This window comes from Amphibalanus amphitrite, unplaced genomic scaffold, assembly GCF_019059575.1.
Source record: "Amphibalanus amphitrite isolate SeventyFive unplaced genomic scaffold, NRLGWU_Aamphi_draft 000101F_arrow, whole genome shotgun sequence".
NCBI lineage: Eukaryota > Metazoa > Arthropoda > Thecostraca > Balanomorpha > Balanidae > Amphibalanus > Amphibalanus amphitrite.
In genome coordinates this window covers 296,678-319,469 of record NW_024881596.1, presented here as the reverse complement: position 1 = coordinate 319,469, position 22,792 = coordinate 296,678, and positions in this window count along the sequence as shown.

Sequence of the window (22,792 nt, the reverse complement as noted above, 5' to 3'; positions counted from 1 at the left end):
ACCTTCGGCTGCATCAATTTGACACCTTGTGTCAAATTTTGAACGTCGTAGCTACCATAGGTCGGCCGGAAATGACGTCAGAGTGACGTCATGTTCGTCCGATTTCGACGCAAAACATTGAACCACGGCAATCGCTCCCAAGAGCTCAGTTTTTAAGCTAGATCTAATTTCTTTGCATGAAAGGACTCAGAATTGACCGCGCTATCAAACTGCTATCTCGAATTTTCAAAATTTTGAAAATTTCGAAAATTGTATATAATAATATTCAAAATTTATATTTTTATATTTTATTTCAAAAAGTTTTTGACTTTTCGAAAAAAAACGGAATATATGTGACAGAACGCATGATTATGACTAACTCTAGCAAGTTTTAGCTAAATATCTTCAAAAATGGCCAAGTTATACGCATTATTGCAAAAAATTCACAATTATTAATTTTTCAAATCAATTTTTCAGTACGTATTTGACATCGTACACCAATATAAATGGCACCATCGTGTTCCTGAGCTCAAACTACATCCAATAGACACCTTTTTTGTTGAAAAATCTTAACTTCAAAATTTGATCTTTTTTGACCTGAAAGTGACCTGACCTAAGCTAAAATCGACTCAAAATGACCTCGAATGACACAGACGACATCAAATTCGAAATCTATGGCCTAAATGGACCATAAAACATGTGTCACGTGACCGACGCATGATATAACATTTCCTTGACCTGTGATGACCTGACCCTGACCTGAAAATCAAAGTACAAGTTTGGTACCCTCAAGGTATCTAGAGCATCTGTTCACGAGTGTGGAAACCAAAAATGAGCCTGATCTGACTTGTAAGACGGCGTCCAGAGCCCAAAATGTGAACAAGCCAAAATGCTAATAATTTTTACTTTTACCTGACCTGTGACGTCATCGGTGACCTCGAGGTCAATGAAATTAGGTTTTGCTCGACAGTTTTTCCGGGGCTATCAGACGCCGTTTGAATTTTGACGATCGGCCCAGTAGTTTCGGAGTTAGGAGGGGGGAGCTATGAATAGCCCCCCCCCCCCCCAGTAGGGCGTGTTATACACAGACCCCAGTGGGGCGCGGGTTAACGTTGATGTTTTATTTAAAACTTGTTATAAGTTTCTAAACTGGTGCCTACTTTTGAAACTTAACTTGCAACTATCGTTTTGTTGCAACTGCCGCGGCGACTATTTGGCGATTGAGGTGCTATGGCGGTGGTGCTGGTGGTGGTGGATCGGGTTGGGATGGGGGAGGTGGCGTCAGCCCTGGTGATAAGCTCCCCATGATGAGCGCCACAGGCACATCCCCTTATCTCCAGCCGCCCCGAATCTTGTTATATTCAATGGGAATTGGAGAAAATTGCAAATAAGAGGACGTTATGATCAGTTGCCATAGTTACGGAATGCCGGCGAGGCGTTTTATGTGTGACGGGGATTTCAGAGCTGGCTGTGCTTTATCCCCGCGTATGGCCAGATTTAGGAGGCATATTTCACACAGAAGCAATGTCATGTAACGGCGAATTCGTCCCCAAAAGTCTGACAGGCCGCCATTAGACCGAAAACATGCAAACTTCTCCCGGAACGCGCCTTTGAGATCCGCGTCGAGCCTTGAATTCGTCTTTGATTGCCGGCTATCACACTTTACTGCAACTCAGCGGCGGCCATTGTGCGGGTCCTCTCCATTTCGGCTGGTCTGAATGCGGTGCGGCCAGTGGGGCCAGTGGCGCCTTTCACGGCGGCTGATGAGGCCTCGATGAGCAGCGGGTGAGCGTGCTCGGTGCCGGGCGTGACTGGCCGCCCCGGAGAGGCCCTCGCCGGGACGTGACGACTCGCCGCGCTACTGACAGGCGGAGAGACCAGCCGGAGAGCCCCCCGGCAGTCCCGACCCGACACTCCGGCGAGTCCTGACCCAGCACTCCCGACCCGGGTCTCTCCGGCACTCACAGTGGGACGAGAGCCAATTGCTGCTTCTAAGGCTCATGGCTAGAGAGAGGAGCAGATCCGAAGAGTCAATGTATCCCGAGAGCTTTTCTCGGATAGTCTGTCTCGCTTCTTCCCTGTTGGCACAGCTATTCAGCAGTGCAAACACTGTCAAAGCAGTATCAACAGACGCTGTTGTCTTTATTACCGAGTTGGTGGCATATAATTCGATTGAGCAGTAACTCCATTGTCAATATTATTTCTAATAACAGCGAGACTGTCGCTTCATATTTGACGTGATGATGAATGTTGCTGAAGTGCTGGCAAAACAGTTGTCTTTTCCTGTTCCATTTAGTTTATTTAAAAGTTTCAGCATTCAGTGAAGTGTTGCTGATAGTTTTTACTTTTTATACATGTGTGATAAGGGTAGCGGAACAGCGGTGGAATATTATTTTTGTTTCATCGTTTGCCATGTAGGTACACATTTATTTGTCCATTTGTTTTCATCACAAAATTACTCAGTATTTCCTTTTCATCAGCCGCATTCTAACCAATATCCACTGTCCGGAGCCTCCACCACATCCTCTGAGCCGGGATTTGCCCCGCTCCGCCTCGCCGCCGATCTCTGTGGGGCGCACGGCGGCCTCTCGAACAATCGGCGATCCATCGGGCGCCGTTTCTCGGCCGGGCCTGCACGATGGATGTGCGATAGGGCGGTACAGCGCGCCGTCGGCAGCTCGCCGCGCCGCTGCCCGTCTCGACAATCATCCCGCGGGGCCCGCGGCAATTAATCAGGCCCGCCGCCCGCGCCGCATTCAGGCCAAAGATGAATTTCTACAATCCCCAGCACAGATAAGTGAATTTTAACCACGCCGCCGGGACAATTTATCTTGTTTTACTTTGAATTCAATCCGGGGCGATGAAAAATTATCCTGCAATGCCGATCTGCCGGCAAAAAGCGTGCCCTAATGGAGCGAGCGCCGTGATGGATTCCGTCGACTGCTCGCCCTGCGTCGCAGCGGAGCCGCGGCCGGCGGCGGCCATCTTGGGCGGCGCTCTCCACGGCCGGCGGGTCACAAAGGTCACCTCGACAGCGGCGCCGTGAGCCGCGCGCGACAACTATTAGCGCCCACCGTCTCGTATTGAGCGTGCCGCCGCTCCTAGATCCAGTGGCGATAGCGACGACGCTTTTGATGCCGCCCAAACAAAATGGCCGCCTCGACCACGATCGAAGCGTTTCCGTTTTGTGTTGAGGTGCACCATTGTCATCCTGAGAGACTCGAGGCGTGTTTTCACCGCTAAATGACGTGTTCCTCGCTCATAGTCAGATTAGTATTACGACGTGTCCACGTCGTATTACAAGCTAGGCATGGATTACCTATTAGAGAAAGAAAGCCTCGACATTCATTGGGGCTATTATTCTGTATAATCTTGTAGGTGGGGCGTTCCACGACAGATCGACCAAAAAAATCGCGAAATAACACCCTACCTCTCATATTTTGATGAAATTTCGTCTATGGGGTTATCTTGTCCGGCGATTCGTGTTGTGACATTTTCAATCTCATTCGTCGAATACTTTGGGAGATATTGCCCCAGGCAACTTAATGGCTACCATAAAAACTCTAAGTTTCATCCGCAAATATTTAGCTAAATACTGATTAGATTCATATAAAACTGCATATCATCACAATAAGAATTAACCAAAGATTTTGGTGATATCAATTATTTTTGAAAATTTTGCTCTTTTAATTTTTTAACATAAAATTGATTTATAAAAATCAAATTTTGAGAACGTGGCCATCTTTTTTTACAATTTATTTTTGCAGCAAAAGTCTTGTCAACGCATTGACTTTCAATGATGAAAATATTAAAAACATGTTTTTCCCCTAAAGGTCGCTATACAACATTGAATTTCGTCGTACAGTGAAAAAAATAACAATAACTGTCAACCGGTCTAAACGGAGTACGGTGAAATGTGATCAAGAGCTCATTGCGACGCTGTTAATTCTTTTTAAAGATGCTTAAGACACCTACGAAAGCTAAGTTAGGACCCAAAGATCCAAAAACGTCATAATGGCGTATTGTTTTCAAGAGAGCGAGGTTTAACCCCCTGTGGCCGAGGGAGCGAATGCTGATCACCTTTGACGGTTTTCTCATCACTGCTGGGGACGCATTGGCGATAGAGTGCTGAAGCCGGAAAGTTATTACAAGTTATCTAGTTGATTTATCTTGTGACATCAAATGAACTTTCATATAAGGTCACTTTACTGAACTATGACGTCACGTAAGTGAGCCTATCTAATGCTTAAAAATGTTACTATTGCGAAACGCCAAACAATAGTTTACGGAGAGAACGCATCTAATTCACGCATTCTTTGCAAGGTCCGATGCTTTAGTTTTGCTGGTGGGCCTTGCGTGACGTTATAATGACGCAACGTCATTTATGACGTCACTAACGCTGATTGAGTCGAGAGTTTTTCGTTAATAGATTCCTAACAAAATGACGACATTGAGGGGAGGGACATCAATGTACTGAGAAAAAGCTGTCGAATCGACAGATACTTTTGCCGTAGGTCGGTATTATCTCAATTGACGAGTTTCGGGACCTGAAATATTTTGCCAGATAACGAAATGACGGTTCTGCGACCATTTAGGGGATTTATTGGCCGAAAATTGGATCCCTGCCTCAAGGCATTTGACCTGACCTCAGAGGTCACCGGTTGCTGGAATGATAAAACTTGGTTTGGAAGAGTTCAGCTTAAGACGTTTTCCTCAGGTCGAGGCCACATCAAAACCGCTGAGGTCAAGAAGCTGTTCAAATGAGGCCATTTCAGCCGTTTTCACGACGGATATCAGACGAATCTAGCCAAATCTTTTACTACAGCTATTTTCATAACGTAATTTTATTCTTATGCTTGAGTAAAAAGTAACGACTGATAATTTGATAAATAAGGTCAATAAGCAACTAGCGCAACCTAAGCTAAAAGCAATTAAGAAACTATGAACCAAATTTGACCAAATCCCATCAAATAGGTATCAGTTAATGTGTGTCAGATAACCGTCGTGAAAACAGCTATTGTAAGTATATGATTCAGTTCAGCAGGGTTCCCTGAGTTCACTGGTGGCTTATTCGACTCGTTAGATAAATTCCATTCAGTCATTGACAAAAAGAAAACCGATGATCTCACACGACCGTACAATGTAACGGCATATGTATATGGCGCATTGCAAAGTCCTCAATGCAAAACCTAAGAATCGCTCATCGCAAAAGTGTATGAAATCACGATTACAGGCGTTTGAGATGGGCTTGGATCATTTTCGGCATCCAAATAACAGTTCAAATGTTTCAATATTTCCCATTGACTTATATTAGTGAAGTCACGTGACAAGCTTGACTTCGGGTGAAAATTTAGGAAAGTTAGGGGAATTGATGTTGTGAAATCTCAAGAGCCGTTACTGCCGTTACTAGTGTCATCCCCTGCAAAAGGTTCCCTTACACTGAGAGTACAGTGCAAAGCTGCAACTTTTTGCATTATTCCGAGGTTTATTTGTGACGTCATATGTCAGTAAGCTGACCTGAGCCTGTTCTGTTGGTGTCAACAGATTCGGAATGTCGACTTTCAGCTCTCCAGCCTTACACCACTGCAAACAATATCGAGAAAACCGTTGGGGCTGCAGTGCACATCAAACCCTCCCCTTCGGCCGGGTGGGAATAAAAACCTACTATGAAAGTGAATGTTAGTGAAACATGGAGCATCCCAAGCCACTAGCTACCTCGAAATGCATTAATTTCAAAACGTTAGAGATGCTTCCAGTTTCAAGAAAACAGAATTCAATATCGGCGAGTTTTCAAGTACTTGTAATTTTTTCACCCCCGCCCACTCTGACCTGGTCACGCCCCTGGCAATTGCAATCAATTACCTTCAAATGCCGCATTTTGGTACTCAATTTTTTTGTGGCAAATTTATTCATCAAAATTACTGAAAGTCCGTTATTACAAGGACAGAGCGAACTTCATGCGATTACTAGCTAGAGCCTTCAGCCTTCTCCTCATTTAACTCTAACACAGCCTCGGCTCTTATGAACGGAAGTTGTGTAGGTATGTCCGGCCACAATGTCCGATTAGCAATTTTGATAATTCCTAACGTTTCATTGGCGGATCGAGCCGGACGTTTTTTTCGGGGGGGGGGGCAAATGGCCGAAATGGCCCCTTCCTTTCCATGCCCCGCGCAATGTTAAAACTCGGGTTTTTGCGGGGGGGGGGGGGGGGTAAACGGGCTTTGGGGGGAGCATGGCCCTACCCCCTGGATCCGCCAGTGCCCAGTGTAACGTTTCATCAGTGCAAGCTGCTTAGAAGCATATCAGAATTACATGCGAGGCGGCCGATAGCAGTGTTCAGCTCAATTTTTTTTCCTGCCTGAACAATGTTCGAAACTACAGCGAAAGTGAAGCAAACATCATTCAATAATCGCATGCCTGGTCTGTTAGTGTGAGTGCCAGGCTTTTATTTCTAATTTTCATGAAACAGTTCGAGGATATGTGGGTAGGAGAATGATTGGCTCTGGAAGGCATCGTCAAATGTTCCCTTTTACTACAAACATTGTCGTAAACAAAAAGTTATATAAAAAGTTAAAGGCAAAACATGTCTCTAATTTTTTGGACATTAAATTTCCATATCCAGAGGCATCTTTTGGCATAATATTTTTGTCAAAAATTAAATGGCCACCTTTTGAAAATCGAAAATCAAAAATTCATTATTTCAAAAAATCTTGCAATTTTGAAAATTTTCAAAATATTTTGGTTAGATAATTTTCTACTGTCAATGAGGATTCCAATGATATGCATATTAATGTAGGTTACTGGCTATATTTTTTGATAATACGAGTTTAAAAGAGGGTTACTCTGGGCATTTTGAAAAATGCCTCTGGCTTTAACTCGTAAACCCTTCGTAGTATAACGCTAAAAATACGAGACTATGAATCTACGGTACGGATAACCCCATAGACGCAATTTCATCAAAATCTGAGAGGTAGGGTGTTATGGCTTGGTCGATCTGTCGTGGAACGCCCCAGGTATAGGTATATTCGGTACCTTCCTTCCGTACTAAACTTAGTTATGTAATCAACGATGCACGCACTTCTGTGTGGGTATAGATCTACAGCGATTGATAAGCATTGTCCGTCCGCTCACTGTAAAGAAAGTGCGCTGAATAAGAACAAGAAAAATTAAAAATGACTATGGTTGGTGCTGCCGCCGGCCATGCACAGATAGACAGTCGTTGACCGGTCACATACCCACTGGCCACCTACCGGTCGCTTATCCCTCGTTGTCCCTTCAAAAGAGTGAATACGACGGAGCGAAATACCTACTGAGCTGCTCCCGCACAGGCAATATAGGAAGATACATAGTTGCATGCATTAGTGAATTTACAAAAGTGGTTTCGGCTACCGCGGGCAAAACTCCGAACGGTTTCTTCAATTTAAAAAAGCGCCTTGGATGCTGCCTGTTTGCACTACTGTGCTGCTTACAACAAACTTGTTCATGGGTTACGCAAGCTGTTTCTTATTCTTTTAATGCGACTTATGGAAGTGATATCCTGCTCCACTCTTGTTGGAGTAATTATACCTAAGTTCAAATTGCCTTCAGATTGCGAAATGATTGGGACAAAATACAAATCTCAATGCATAAGTGCCGCAAGCACGTACCCTAGCATCGGCTTTTATACCTACTACTTCGTATAGCGTGATGTGATGATCGAGCTTTCAAGTTTATAACGTTTAGTGCTAAATTCATAAAACCTATGCGGAAAAGATGCATGCCAAGACATACATACGAAAAAGGGTATGCTGCGTGCTGTTCAAAGCGCAGGCTAATTACTTGTAATGCATACCATCTCTTCATAAGCAATCAATCTGCTACACAAGCTTTTCTGGTTCGGAGCCTCTCAGAATTAACTGCTGATGCCGTGAAATTATGCGTTTTACCAATGCTAACATTTAGCGGGCTAAGTACCCCATTTTAGACATTTTACTGGCATTCCAATTTACCGCGATTGTGTTCTATGCTGTTATGCCTTAATAATACTGCTATTAGACGGGACTAATGTGAAACGGGATGCATTACTTACTGCAACGGTCTGTTTAAACGTTACCGAAGGGTCTAACCTAGTGCGGCATGCACATTGCACACACACACACACCGTTCCATTTCTGCAAATCATTTCTGTTTCTGGCGCGTAACGGGACGCGTCACGCACACACTATCATGCTGCGAATTTCACGCAAACGACGCCGTTAGCGCACAAAACATGGTCGTGCCCGGGAGCAGTGAGCGTTTTGCCGGTGCGACAGCCACCTGAGTGTGGGTTGGCACGAAACGAGAGCGTCGACATGGCGCGGTCGCTGCCATCAGCATACTGTGCTTCACGGGGTACTGACACACGGGATACCTGACACGTGGTACACGGGACGCATGGCACGGTACAGACGCTAGACGTGGGCATGGGATGAAAAACGTGGCCTATGTGGCATGACGCAATACTAGCGAGAGAGCCTGGTAAAGCCAGGCTGACACTTGCATGGTTCTGTGGCAAGCACTGGTACGACTTGAGTCGTGCCGGTGCGCAAATTAGTCGTAAATTGACGTGAACTATGCATAATTTCGCCGTGAGTGCGTGACATTAATTTTGAAATTTTCAAGGCTATGTCCACGACAAAACTAAAAGCTCGGAACCGAGTCGTGAACAAGTATTCGTGAGGTCGTCGTCAACTCATCGCGTCGCAGCAGGAGAATGCGTGCCAGTACGTGACAATGCGCTCCATGCCACGACTGTCACGAGCTGCCACGAACAAGTCACGAGTACCTCACTTCGAGCTCACGAGTAGTTCACGAAATGTTCACGCATTAGTGGGCGTCGCAACGTGGCTGTGCCTCCCACTGACGCAGCTGCTTGTGCTTCACGCATTGTTAGCTCGAAAAGATCACGACTAGCTTCCGCGCTCAACGAATGGCTTGCCCATGACACGAACAGTTCACGACGAATTCGCGAGCAGTTCACAACTACCGCCTGGCTGTGGCGCTCGTGTCAGTGCGTCGTCTTCTTGGACACTGCATGCCATTTCGCAGATCGCCAGCGAAGCGACAACATGCCTACAACAAAACGACCACGACGAAGAGCAACGCGGGGAAGGCCAGAAGCCGAAAGGCCAGATGCAGAGCCTGCTAAAGATCAATCCCCCCAGTCACCCGCATCGAGTGAGGACGAGGCTACCATGCAGCGGAAGAAGCGAGCCAGGGTGTCCAAGAAAGAAGTCCCTGCATATCGATGGACAGAAGAGACTGAGTTGAGGCTGGCCGAGCTTGTGAAAGAGAATCCCCAGCTGTATGACAAGAAGCAAAAGGATTGGCTCAACGTGGCAGTCAAGAACAGCCTTTGGGACCGAGTCGGAGAGCAACTGGAGCCTCCTGCTACTGGTCCCCAATGCAAGAAGCACTACGAAAACATGAGGACCAGAGTGGGGAGGATTATGAAGAGGGAGAAGAAGAGTAGTGCATGCCAGCTACAGAGGAGTGCCCGTGACGACCAGATCATGGAGACCTGGAGTTTTCTGACACAACACATCGTCCGGGGGGAGACAGTCGCCAGTGAGCAGTTCGCTGTTCCCATGAACTCAGCTGCAGTAACGATCAATCGCAATGTCGACGATGAGGTGATGGGCACGGCTTCCCAGAGTCAACCATCTGGGAATGACGAGGTCAAAGTGGAGTGTTCAATGGCACCAACAATAGAGACAGACACCACAGTCGACGACACTGCCGTGACTCAGAGCGGCCTTAGTGGTGCAGTGAAGCAGGTGAGAATCCCAGTATCTACAAAATTGTGTGGCATGTAGTGTAATTAGATTATCTTTAAGTGACATGAGCAATGTGCAGTCTTAATAACTTTTTGGGGAATGGTTATATGGGTGACTGTAAGCCCGGATGCCCCCTAACGATAGCTTGTTGTACTGCACCCGAGACCTCTACTCAACCACATCGTCCGCAACTGGTTCATTGGTATGGTTTTAGATCGAAAGCTTATCTTGTCGCAAATCCACGGCGACACGGTCTCCCTGGGGCCCCTAATGTGGACCCTTAGTGTGACCCGTCACCGCCAAATGCCAACTGGCTTGCTATATAAGCAGGGCAGCCTGCAGCTCCCAATCCCGGGGTCTCTATCCCACGGATCAGTGAACGGGCGTCTGATCTGCACTAGGGGATCAGGGATTGCCATTAAAATGTTGTACTAAATTGCCCCAACGTTTTCGTTTCAGATCCTTTTCAAAGCGGATTCTTTGGAGGCAAACCATTCGTTCAGCGGCCATCAGAGGATCGTCCACGATTTTGCATGCCTGCTGGAAGGGCACATGCAGGGCATCCCGGAGGACTCCTGGCATGAATTCCAGATAGACTGCCTCAACCTTGTTCACCGCTACAGGCAGCGACGTTAGCTCTCCCAGCAGCCTCAGCAACAGCAGCAACCCCTGACGTGGCTAGCCCTACAGCAGAAGCAGCCTTGGCAGCCCCATCAATAGCAATAGTCCTGATACAGTATACTGCGTCAGTGGTTCTGTCGGCATGTCTGGGCGTCCGTGACACCTTGCTGTCACGACCGACACCGAGCCGAGGGCACAGCTGTGCGTTATGCTGCGTCACTCGGGCGTCTGGTCACCGGATGTGACGTCAGTAATACCAGCGGCGAATAACAGCGGGAGTGCGACGCCTCGGCAGAACGGGAAGAAAGTCTCTCCGACCTCCCTGCGACATGCTGTTGGTGGTCTCCCCAGTCACCAGTGGTTGTTCGTTCACGTGTTACCGACGGCCGCGTTAGCAGTTATTACCCCTTGTGACGTCAGAAGGGAGCTGATGACGCGAGTCGCCATCAGCGCCATCAGCTGTGCCAGGTGCGGTGAAACAGTTCCGCCGCAAACACGCGGCCGGAGACAAGTGCCGGCGTGCGCCATTGTTGTCGCCGGTGCGCCATTGTTCCAGGTGACAACAGCGTAATTATCTGTGGGGAAAACAGCGGGCGTCTATACAGGCTCCGGGGTGATGGTCCCATGGGGGCTGTGGGAAAAGGTGTAGGTGTGTGCGAACATAGCGGACAGGTGACAGGCAGAAAGCATTCCTGTCAAAAAGGCAAATTAGGGGAAGTTCTATGGCAAAAGGCAGAGCACAATGAAAGGGGAACATTGGACGAAAAGCAAATGAGTGTGGTTCTTATCTGCTTTGAGCAAAATTGGCGACACCGTCTCAAGGTTCAAGAGCTAGTTGAACTGAATGCACAGTTTGCACACAGCACATCCCGTCCTTTGTTATGTTTGATCCAGTATCCCGTCTTTTATTTGAGTTAGCGAGAATATATTACCGTCATCACGAAGTTTTGTTATCGTCCAAACCCATTGCATTATTCACCAAGTGCACAAATTGACTGGTACCAACTGACTGGCCAGTTGTGACTACTTTTGGTCTCTATCACCGGACTTGTGCCTAGATGTCCTTCAGACCGTGCTAAGCACAACGGTTGGTCTGGCCTAGCCACTTGCCATCAGATGCAAATTAATGGCATCATCCTTAGTTCAACACATATCCAAAAATCGTTTTACTTATTCCGTCTGTGCGACGCATCCCGCGCCCATACGTGTCACACTCTGGTCACGCACCCCGCCTCCGCACCTCGCTAACCGTCTGTAGGGCCGGGTCTGTTTACCGGCACGCATGCCAGCGTGGAGCGGCGGCAGCGTGACGAACCGTGGCGTCGAACGCTGATGAATCGGTCGCAATCAGCCGGCCGACAAAGGCCCGATTGGTGCCGCGCCGCGGGAGGGGCTACCGGCATGTCGCCGCACCTGCTGACCCGCTGAGCCGCCCCCAACAGCCGACGGAGGTTGAGGTGGCGCAGGCGGAGGCGGGGCACAGGCGGAGACGGAGGCGGAGGCGGAATTTCAAAAATGACACGGTACAGTGCTGAGTGTTCTTAGCTTGTCCTTAACGTTCTCGTATCTGCGTCTTGATAGAAATGTGGACAGAAAAGGCAAGCTGCAAGCGAATTCGATGGGTATTGGTTGGAGCAGGGGTTTCGTGATGTTTCGTCTATTAGAATATGGTTATATTTGTCTTTCAAGTTTCTCTTGTCATTCTCCGTAATTCTTCATCTTCCTGACTCCAAACACTCTTGTCAAGCTCCATCAGCAACTACTGTCTCTCTCACGCGATTTCCCGAGTCATTCTTCACCCACGCGCGGTCTTCCAACTGAGCTCCATCTGCGACGTCCTCAGAGGGCCTCACGTCAGCGCTGACGACATGCCGCCTGTCGTTGTCCGCGACGACGTCGTGCGTCGTGCCATCATCGGCCAACCGCGGCCCATCAGCGAAACACGCGCCGAATAACGAGCTCATTGGGATAATGTGCGGCAAGGATATTATCATAATGGCGGCCGTTTCCAAAGGCTGCGCGGGAGCGGGTGTTGAACGTCGCCTGAGGTCTGCTGCCGAGCGTCTCCGCGGCGCGCCCGGTCGCTAATTCGAGCCGCTTTAGCGTCGTTCTCTGGAGGAGAAGAGAGAAGTGGAGAGGAGAGGGGAGGAGGGAGAGAGATGAAGAGCGGGCCGATTAACCCGGCAGTTGCTGGGGTATTTCGCCACCCACCGTTTGCTGGGGGGGGGGGGCGTTAAACGCCCCCAGCCGATAACTCGAGAACCAATAGGCGCAGCGAAACGCACGAGGCGGCAAACGAAAGAACGCGACGAGACGCTTCAGATGAGTACTTTAAAGTTGAATTTTGAGGTCACAGGTCGGGTCAAGGTCAGGTCAAACACCTGAAATCGGGCTTTCAGTAGCATGGACTTCAGGACTTCGCAATGGGCGCCTCTCGTTATAAACTCTGTCAAAACGGTGCACAATCCATCATACAAGGCCTACAAGAGTGTCAGCTCTATGTAGGGGTCAGTCAAGCATAGGTCAGGGTCAAGGTCAGGTCAACCGGGCAGGCACATATCCCCGAAAATCAAAACTGATATTCGCAGCCTGTGACACATGTTTTATGGGTAATTTGGGGCGTAGAACACGATGGTGGCATTCATTTTATCATATGTGTACGTGTTTGGCTAAAAAAGTTCAATTTAAGAAATATATGTATCATGGTCGTGAAGTAGTCACGAGAAATTGCCAAGATTCAGTTCAAGATTTTGGAAAATGCGTAACGATAATCAATAATCGAAGATAGCCATTTGATTGTTCATGGTATTGGCAGTCTAATGGCGTTTACGGCATGTCTGTATGTCTACTCTGTGATTTTATATGATTTTTTGAACATATGCCGTTTTTGGTCGAAAACTCAGAAATCATGACGTCACTAAAACCTCGATATCTCAAAAATTTTCCCACTGATTTTTTTAAAACTTTGTCACAATAAACTTTAATCAATTCCCTACAGGTACCCAAAATTTGGCGCGCCTGCGGCGCGCCGTTTTTATGCTATGGCCCGGCGAAAAAAGTGGGGGCGTTTAACGCCCCCCCCCCCCCCAGCAACTCGCGGGTTAAGAGGCGCTGTGTCACCGCTCAGTGACAGCGGACTGTGGAGAAGTGGAGGAGCGTCGACACTGCAACTGGCGGAGACTGATGGCCCGGGGGCGCTCAAGTGTAAGCCTGACACATGACCTGAGCTTTGCTGAGAGAAAATCGTGAGAGAGCATGACTTTATCAGAGATTCAGACTGGGTGATTCAATGATGATAGACTTAATTGATTTTTTTAAACTTCGTTTATCGTTTCCCTTACCTTTTTCAATAGTGCATACTCTGCTGCAAAATTCATGAGATAAAAAAATAGCAGCGCGTGTGAAAAGTTTGACGTTGCGTAAGACTTATTGTCATGCTTCTTTCCTACTTTTTTCTGAGCCTGTAGGCAATTCAAGAATCATTGCTTTATTTTGGTGAACATGCGCTTATAACAATGCTCTTTTTGCCTCTATGGAAGGCTTGAAGTGGATGAACTAGACCCCCTTGACCAAACACTTTGTGGGCTTCTGAGCACGTATGGTTGGCTTTCCGCAAGATAGGGTAGAATCATGCCACCGTCTCCCGTTGTACAACGTCACTAAACGGGACGCGGACTTTTTTATCGGTCTGTTCTTTTCTTTTCGTTGAGGTCATTGTTACTCGGCTCACCACTCAAACAGTTCACTTTTGTTCAGGTTTGATAAGCATCGCGCTCTGTGCTGCAGTGCATATTTATGACTTGTATTCATGACTTACATTGTACGCTGCACATAGTTGCACAGCCGAGCTTATGTCGGAGCATGCGTGAAGAAGCCCGAAAGACTTCGATGGTTAATACATGTAGGAGGGCTGTCGAAAACACCCATTTACTATTTAGTTTACTTCAACCACAGTATCTATGCTGTTAAATGTAAGGGAGCGTGTGAGTCTATAGCAGTGTTCGGCCATTAGCTTTTCCAGCTTGTATGTACTAGCTCCGCAGTTGGCTATTTTCCTCCATAGACAAATGTGACGATGCTCCGAAAGAGTTGTGCATTTCCGTTTACCAACAAAGTCAGACCTCTTTTTGGGTTCTCGCTGAATGCGAAATCCAGGGGAGACCGAACTCCACACAAACACACATCCAGCGCTATGCCGGTCGCTGCTGAGTCCCGGACTACTCCCGCCGCTGCTGAGTCCACCCCGGGCGTCGAGTCCGGACTCTGGCCGGCGCCAATTCAGCGCTGTCACGCCGCGCGGCGGCACCGGCCGCTCCAGGGCCGTGACTCGGCGCTCCGACGCCATTATGTTTGTGGACAAACACAGGTGCCGGCCGGCCGGCGCTCCGACGCCTGACAAAGGCACGGCTCGAGTGGCACTGCGCTCCTCGGCCGGCCGGGAGAGCCCTGTATTCGTCTTCCCGGCCTCTGCCCTCCTGGCGCTCTTTCTTATTTACTTCGCTGTCGCTCTGCCTTCACCCACACTCGCTCTATCCTCCTTCTGTGCTATACCGCCTTCCTTGACCCTTGCGGTCTCTCACTCCTCATTTCCCCTGCTCCTCTCTCTCTCTCTCTCTCTCTCTCTCTCTCTCTCTCTCTCTCTCTCTCTCTCTCTCTCTCTCTCTCTCTCTCTCTCTCTCTCTCTCTTTCTCTCCCTCGCTCTCTTTCTCTGTCTGTCTGTCTGTCTGTCTGTCTGTCTGTCTGTCTGTCTGTCTGTCTGTCTGTCTGTCTGTCTGTCTGTCTGTCTGTCTGTCTGTCTGTCTGTCTGTCTGTCTGTCTGTCTGTCTGTCTGTCTGTCTGTCTGTCTGTCTGTCTGTCTGTCTGTCTGTCTGTCTGTCTGTCTGTCTCTCTCTCTCTCTCTCTCTCTCTCTCTCTCTCTCTCTCTCTCTCTCTCTCTCTCTCTCTCTCTCGCCACTATCCTTCCTCTTATCTTTTTCGCTCATGTGTTACACAATATAACTTCCATTGTTTTAATAACTCATCAAATAGCATTTATCTAAAACGTTTCCTCTGATCCTGTCCTATCTGTCTCTTCACCACTTCGTTAGGCTAGCTCATTGCCGTTTCCACGTGTTCTCTTTCGTCTTTTATCCAGCGGTGGCACTCTGCGTCCCTGTCCCTCTGTCAAGGGGCAGAAAAACCTGAGGAAAGGAGGTCGTCAGTCGAAGCTGCGACAACAGACGCCACCGCCGGATGACGCCGGATGACGCCGGATGACGCCCCTCGGAGCTTCCCGTCCTGGCAATGACGGCACATCCGGCCGAGCTGTGTGGTGTAGGTGCGAGCTGTCGAGCGGTGGCACCACCCGGGCACCGTCACCAGCGGCGCCACCACCACCAGCGGCGGTTAGCGCGCGCCAGGTACGCATTGTGGCCACACAAAGGCAGCACCGGACGTCGTCATAATAGCCGCCGCCGCGCCGCAAATGCATCATCGCAGGCCGGGCCGGCGCCTTTCAGTTCCTGATGTGGCGAATGGGTCGGTGCTGGTGGATATAGGAGTACAGCGGCGTGGCACACGCAATGTGCCGTGTATGTCAACTGATACCGGCGTGCGCCTGTGTCACTCAGCATCCAGTGGACATCGTGAACTATCACACCTAAGCACTCGGCGTTATCACACCATCACATCGCACCACTCGCATCTCTCATGTCACATTAAATACAGAACAATGTCCATATGCTTAGACTCATACATTCGTGTATGTACTCGCCGAGCTTCATATCTTACATTTTACAATGCAAGTGCAAGGCGTTCCATAACTTTATGTCCGGCTTCAAAAACCAGCGGAAAAAGCAACTTATTAGGGGAGAGTGGGGAAAGATGCCCAGGGTTTGACTATGTCATATATTATTCGAAAATGACGATCGGAAAGCCAAAACTTGGAGTTTCAACGGAAGCCGACATCATTTTTCTCCAAAAATATCACACTTTCGTGCCTGAAATATGATAACTTTTTTTGCTATTAAGCATTTTCCTGAAGAAGTGAAAGGGGGCATCTTACCCCACAGGGTGGAAAAGACGCCCCCTGGCGCTGGGTAAGATGCCCCCTGCACTAAAAGTGACATAAATAGGCACGTGAATCGACTGAACGAATCAGTAGTCCCTTCGAGCCTGCAGTAGACATCAAACGTCATCGTAAGGGCCCTCAAAAGTAGTCGTAAGGGGCTTCAGAGGTCATCGTTAGGGCCATCATAGTCCAGCGTGGCCAAACAAGCCTCCGTGGTGGCGTTCGGAGACCACTGTGGGGCCCTTATAGGTCTTCATGATGCTTGAGGGCCCTCGAGCCCATCGTGGGGACCTCAGATGCCAGCGCGGCCCGTGGAGCCAACGTGGGAGCCCTCAAAGGATGTCGTGAGGGGCCCTAGAACCAATAATGGGGCCCACAGAGGCCGTCGTGAGGGCTCTCAGAGTCAGATGCCGCCCAAAAAGTCGCTGTGTGGGCCGAGGGACCGGCATGGGGAGCACCCAACCGTACCGGACTCTCAATAGTCCCAGATCGGCTTTTGTCTCTCATCACAAGTATGTAATAAATGATTTGACGGGCTGCTTGAAGGACAGCCTACGGATTTAGGGGGGCGTCTTTCCCCATCAGGACAGGGGGCATCTTACCCCAAGGTACCGAAGTAACATTAAATCAGCACAATTTGTTAGCCATAAAACTACACCCTGAAACAAACTGTTTGGGACACAGTACACGCATGTTAATGTATCACGACTATAGCAAGGGACGCAAAAATTATCTACCTTTTTTGATATTTACAATGTTTTGACGCCAAAATATTTTTGAAAGCAGCTAATAAAAAACATGCAATCACCAGCCAGCCGTTGCCCAACTGAGCTTCGCAAATTTTTGTGCAGTTAACAAGGCAGGCTTCTGCTTTACGCTAAGAACATTAATTTCCAGGTTCGATTCTTTGTTTCCCCGCTAGAGGGGGTGGGGCGTCTTTCCCACCCTGGGCATCTTACCCCACTCTCCCCTAACTGTGCATGATCATGAAACATATAGTTGGCTTTGTATACTTTCTCGCGTGCATCCCCTGCAGAAGGCAGGATGACCCTCGCGGTTATCGTACCCACCACGTAGCGTTCATTTGAAGTCGAGATGCGCATTGCTCACTTGTTGCCTGTATACATCACTGAGCAGCAGGCTATTATCTCAGCCACATGCATCTTCATGCCTCATGCTGCCTGTGTTATTGTGTAGACTGGTCATAGATAGTGTCCGTATCTCTAATGTGAGGTTGATTTAATTTGCGCATGGATTTAGCATTCAAAAGGCATTACTGTTTGCTTTCTTCCTGATGTTTTGCTGAAATTGCGATAGAATACCTAATTATCACGAACTGGCCAATCTTTGCGCAGATCGGAGATGTCGCACGCCGACGCACTGGCGTCGGCGCCACATGAAAATGACAATGACATGACAGTGTCACATGCTAGCCACTTGATTCATATATCATAGATCACTTATGAGTCATATGGCAGGGTGACCTAAAACTTCTATAAATCGACATCGGTGTTGGACCCGTAGTTGACGGATCGACATCGGGATCGAAGTCAAGACTCTGTAGCCGAAATTGGGCCATTCCTTTAAGCACAGCCAAACTTTTCCAACGACGGCTCAGGGGCGTCCGGTTAAAGCTAAGCATCAAATATAAAATGATGCGTTTCTTCCTCAATGCCAAACAAATGCTTCTTTCTTTTTGCCCAATATCCTCACGAGGTCACAACTTCATCGGCTCCTGGTAATTCGTTCCACTCTCATTTTTATAGCATTATGTAAACAGAATCAAACGGAACGATCGCGGGATATAACATAGAGGGCCATCGCAGCCAATTAGTCTACATTTGGGCACTGTCTAATGGTGGGGTTCACATCGAAACGACACTGCTGATGGCCAAACTATGACCGATTCATCCTGCTTGACACACTGTCGGCGATTAGGCGGGTCGTTTTATGCCGCTACTACATCGCATATGTATGTCCCAATTACTTTTATAACGTTAAGTTGTGATGCTTATGCAAACAAAAAGGTAAAACGAAGCAATATGTTTTCCATTGTGATAGGTCCCACTGTACCTAATTTGTATGTATACGGTGAGTAATTTGCCGTAGGAACGTTTTCCGACTTCACGAATTTGGGCCTCCATTGTCGATTTGCTTACTTAGATCAGCATTCAGCGTTTGTACAGAATGTAACAGAAAGGGCTATGGCTCGGTGTGAAGCTGGTTTCGGACATTGCTACTGTCTTACCTCAGCCGACTCTTCCTCTACAAGTTATTCCTTGCCAAGTTCCTCCACGCTTTGAGCCCGGTATTTGGCGGCTTTGACTGGCCGCATTAGGGTGACATTTCTAGCCGGTTCATCTGCGTCCAACGCGACTGCGGGTGCGCACGGTTCCTTGTGGCTGCGGCGCCTGCGGTCACTCCGCGGCCGACACGCCGATGATTGAGCGACGAGGTAAGCTGGATCTGCGCCTATCTTTGTGGCCGGCTTAGCGCGCTCTTTGGGCGCCGGCGGCGCAGTGAGGCGATATTGCCGCGGGCGGCATTAGTGGCTCGGCGCGCCTGAGCCGTCGCGCCGGCCTAATGGAGTTCTGCCGGGCGGGCGCGGATTTTTGGCCGTCGCCGGCGCCGTCAAACAATGATGTATGATACTGTCACCGCGGGGATGCGTCGGCACCGCCGCAGGGCTCATGCTGCCAGCGTGCGAAAGTTAAACTCGTCAAGTGCGAGGAAGTGCGAACAAGATAAAACTGTCACGCTCTGGTGTAAGCTTATTAACATTTTATTAACTTATTAACATCGTTCTGATTTTTGTCTCCATAAAAAACATTCCAGAAATTTATCAAATTGAAGTCATAACTCATAATGGTCCCTATCACTAGCTGATGTAGAGAAGTCGCCTTCTACAGACCTCCATCCATAATTAACCCGCGCCATGCTGGGGGGGGGGGGGGGGGGTGTTTGAACACACCCCCCCCTTGTGGTTTTTCGCGAATCGTTTTTGGTACACCTTATCATACATCAATTCTACACATGTTGTGAAAATTTCAGACCAAGGTCATTCGAGTTCAGGTCACCAGGTCACTTGAAGTGACCTCACCTCATAAAAAGTTTCAATGTCTGTCATAGCTACACCGAGTGACCGATCGCTTTGAAACTTTCAGCGATTGCTAAGAGCAATAGCATGTACAAAATTTATATCTCAGAATTTTGATATCGATGACCTAAAGTCAGGTCAATTTTGCAACCTCCCCATTATAAGTCAATGGGAGAAAATTGAAATGCGCCTCTTTTGGACAAAAGACATTATAAACACTCCCAAACACCGAATTACAAGTGGTTTAGACACACTGAACATGAAAATGGTGTCCGTGACCCTTGTTTATGCCCTGAGGTCATCTGAGGTCAAGAATGGTATCTAACAGTTTTTCGCAAATAACTTTTGATAGAGGCATGCTAGAGCGATGAAAACGCCTTAGATGTGTTCAGCTCGACGATAGGGATCGACTGATATGCAACATGACCCTTTCCGGTCAGGTCATGACCTTGACCTGAGGTCAAATTTTCAAGTTGACCTTTCAAGGTCAACTTATAGTTCATTCGATGCGTCTTGACGTGAGGAACACAATGCCGGTAAAAGTAAGCTCGTACAAGGCTTGGGTCCAAAGTTATTGCAGAAAAACTGTTTCCCTAAAAAAATCGGCTATTTTTGCAGTTTTTGCCCCCTGCAGGCAAAACCGTTGACGTTAGGTCAAATCTGAGAAAATAACTCAGAAAGGGCTTTAATAGGGCTTTCGAATGCGCTTTTCCGCGGCGCTGTAGCTCTATTGGTTCTCGAGTTATGCGTTGGCTTCTTGGAAATTTTCGATATTCGACCTGGAAATCGGCGAAATTTTGCCTTCAATGACCTCTGGTGACCTGACCTTTGACCTGACCAAAAAATTGACCGAAGTGATTTCGTCATTATTTTTGACGCTTTTTCGAACGCCGCCTTCCGCGTATCGCTACGTGGCCCAGAAGCCGAGTTACAAGGGGGGGGGGTGTTCAAACACCCCCCCCCCCCCAGCAGGGCGTGGAAATCCAGGACCCCCAGCCGGGCGCGGGTTAAAGAGTGGTGAGACTGTCACTAGGCTTGAAAAGGATTCGGCAATCGACAAAACTAAGGAAGCAAAGGACGGTAATATCAGTGCCTAAAGAAGAGATACTCACCGCAAAAATTAGGCAGTTCCATCAACTGATAAACATAAGATTTAAAATCGCCCACATCGCCCTAACCTTTTTTCAAGTTCTTCATTTCTTCTTAAAGGGACCCTCCCACCTTAAAAAAGTTAATGAATTTGCATAAAGTGATGCACCGTGGTTCAGAAAGAGAAAAAATGAATACCTACCAAATCGCACCAAAAAGGTTAACCAGTTTATTAAATATTAGGCTTTTATTTGGGGGGCCTCCGCTGTTCTTATGACGCCATTTGGAAGCAATAATTCGGTATGAAAGTGTGACAGATGTTGCGCGCAGGTTATATGAACTACTGCAGCAACAATTATCCTTTCCAAGGTTTTAGTATAAGATTTAAAAATATTCTAGATCTGCGGTGATGTCACAATGTCTAATTCATATTCATTAGCCCATAGACCTCTGTACACCGGTATACAGAGGTCTATGATTAGCCCCTTAGAATCCGAAAAATGCAGACTGTAATTAGATATCTCCGAAGTAAAGCCTTTCTCGATGCTGTAAGTGTCCAAACCGGTAATTTGAAGCCAGGGACCCCAATATGGCTGGCTCAACTCTAAACCAACGCTAAGGTGGGATGGTCACTTAACAAGTAACCTCATACACCTGCCCGCCTGTATAACTATTTATTGTATATCAATATTAATCGGTCTTGTTAATCTTCTGGGCCAACATATCTCAATCCTTTACCATACTCCCTTACAACTGCACCAGCCACAGACAAACGGCGGTGTAAGCAGTTTTAGTGAGAGAATGCCCCTCTGGTATGATAACTTGGTGGACTGGGTGCGATCGAGTATCGAGGCCCGGTTGTTCCAACAGGACAAGTTCAACCACTGCGTCACACCAGCCGGGAAGGTCGAATCAGCCCATGTGTCCCCCATTAGCCGTTTTCACGACGGGCTATCCGGCGAATGCACCTGATTTGACCAAGTCCAAATCTGCACCTAATTTCTTTTACAGCAAATATCTTCATTTTATGAATTTATTTCAGTGTTTTAATCAATAATGCTCTCTGATAATATGACAAAGCAAGCATATAAGCAATTAGTGCAACCCTAGCTGATAGCTGCTAAGAGACACACTGAACCTGATTTGACCAAATCTGCACCTAATCTGTACCAGATGTGCACCAAATGTGTACCAGATGGCCGTCGTGAAAACGGCTATTATCCACTCGCTGACGGCCCTGAAATTCCTCTGAATCTGATTAACCAAACATGCAAAAATGTCTTCTTAAAACGAATTTATAGAAAATATAAGAAAGATGTAATCCCCATTGTAAATTGTACTCAGTGGTGGATCCAGGGGAGGCGGGGGGGGGGGGCATTTAGGGCCATAGCCCCCTCAAAGACCTGAGTTTTAACATTACGCCTAAGGCGGTGCATGGAAAGAAAGGGGCCGTTTCGGCCATTTGCCCCCCCCCCCTCCCCCAAAAGAAAACGTCCGGCTGGATCCGCCAATGATTGTGTTGGCTCTTTGTGTCCGATCTGACCTGGGGTCCCCACTCGCCTTTGCCTATAAAAGCAGTTCAGTTTCCACTTAGGCCACTGCGCCCCTTGTTGCTAGACTGTTCTGGATGGCAGCACGCGTGTTTTAGGCTGCGCAAAACAGTCAGGTATGGCCCACACCCTGAAAATGTTTTATCAACTGAATACTTTATAAATGCTTTAGCATTTTAGGTTTCTCTGTCAGTTGACTGATTCAATGCTCGTAGGCGAATCCAGAAAGGCGATCCCGGACGCCGCTGAGGCAATATCCCCCAAAAACGTTACTACAAATACTACAAGTTACAAAAACACATCGAATTTCGATTCTTTTCGCACTGCCGTGCACGTTAAAGCAAACTTCTATAACTTATAGTATGTATATACCTACCAATGATTTATTTTCAACTACCTAAGTAGGTATGATCTTAAAAGTTACCTGTCACTAACTTTCGATTTATTGGCGATAATGGCCGTTTTCACGATTGCTTATCGGGCGAATGCACCAAATTTAGCCAAAAGTAAACAACTCTTCTTTACAGCAAGTAACTTCATATGATGAATCCATTTCAATGTTTTAACGGAAACTAATATCTAATAATTTGACGGATCGAGTAATCGTGTTCTG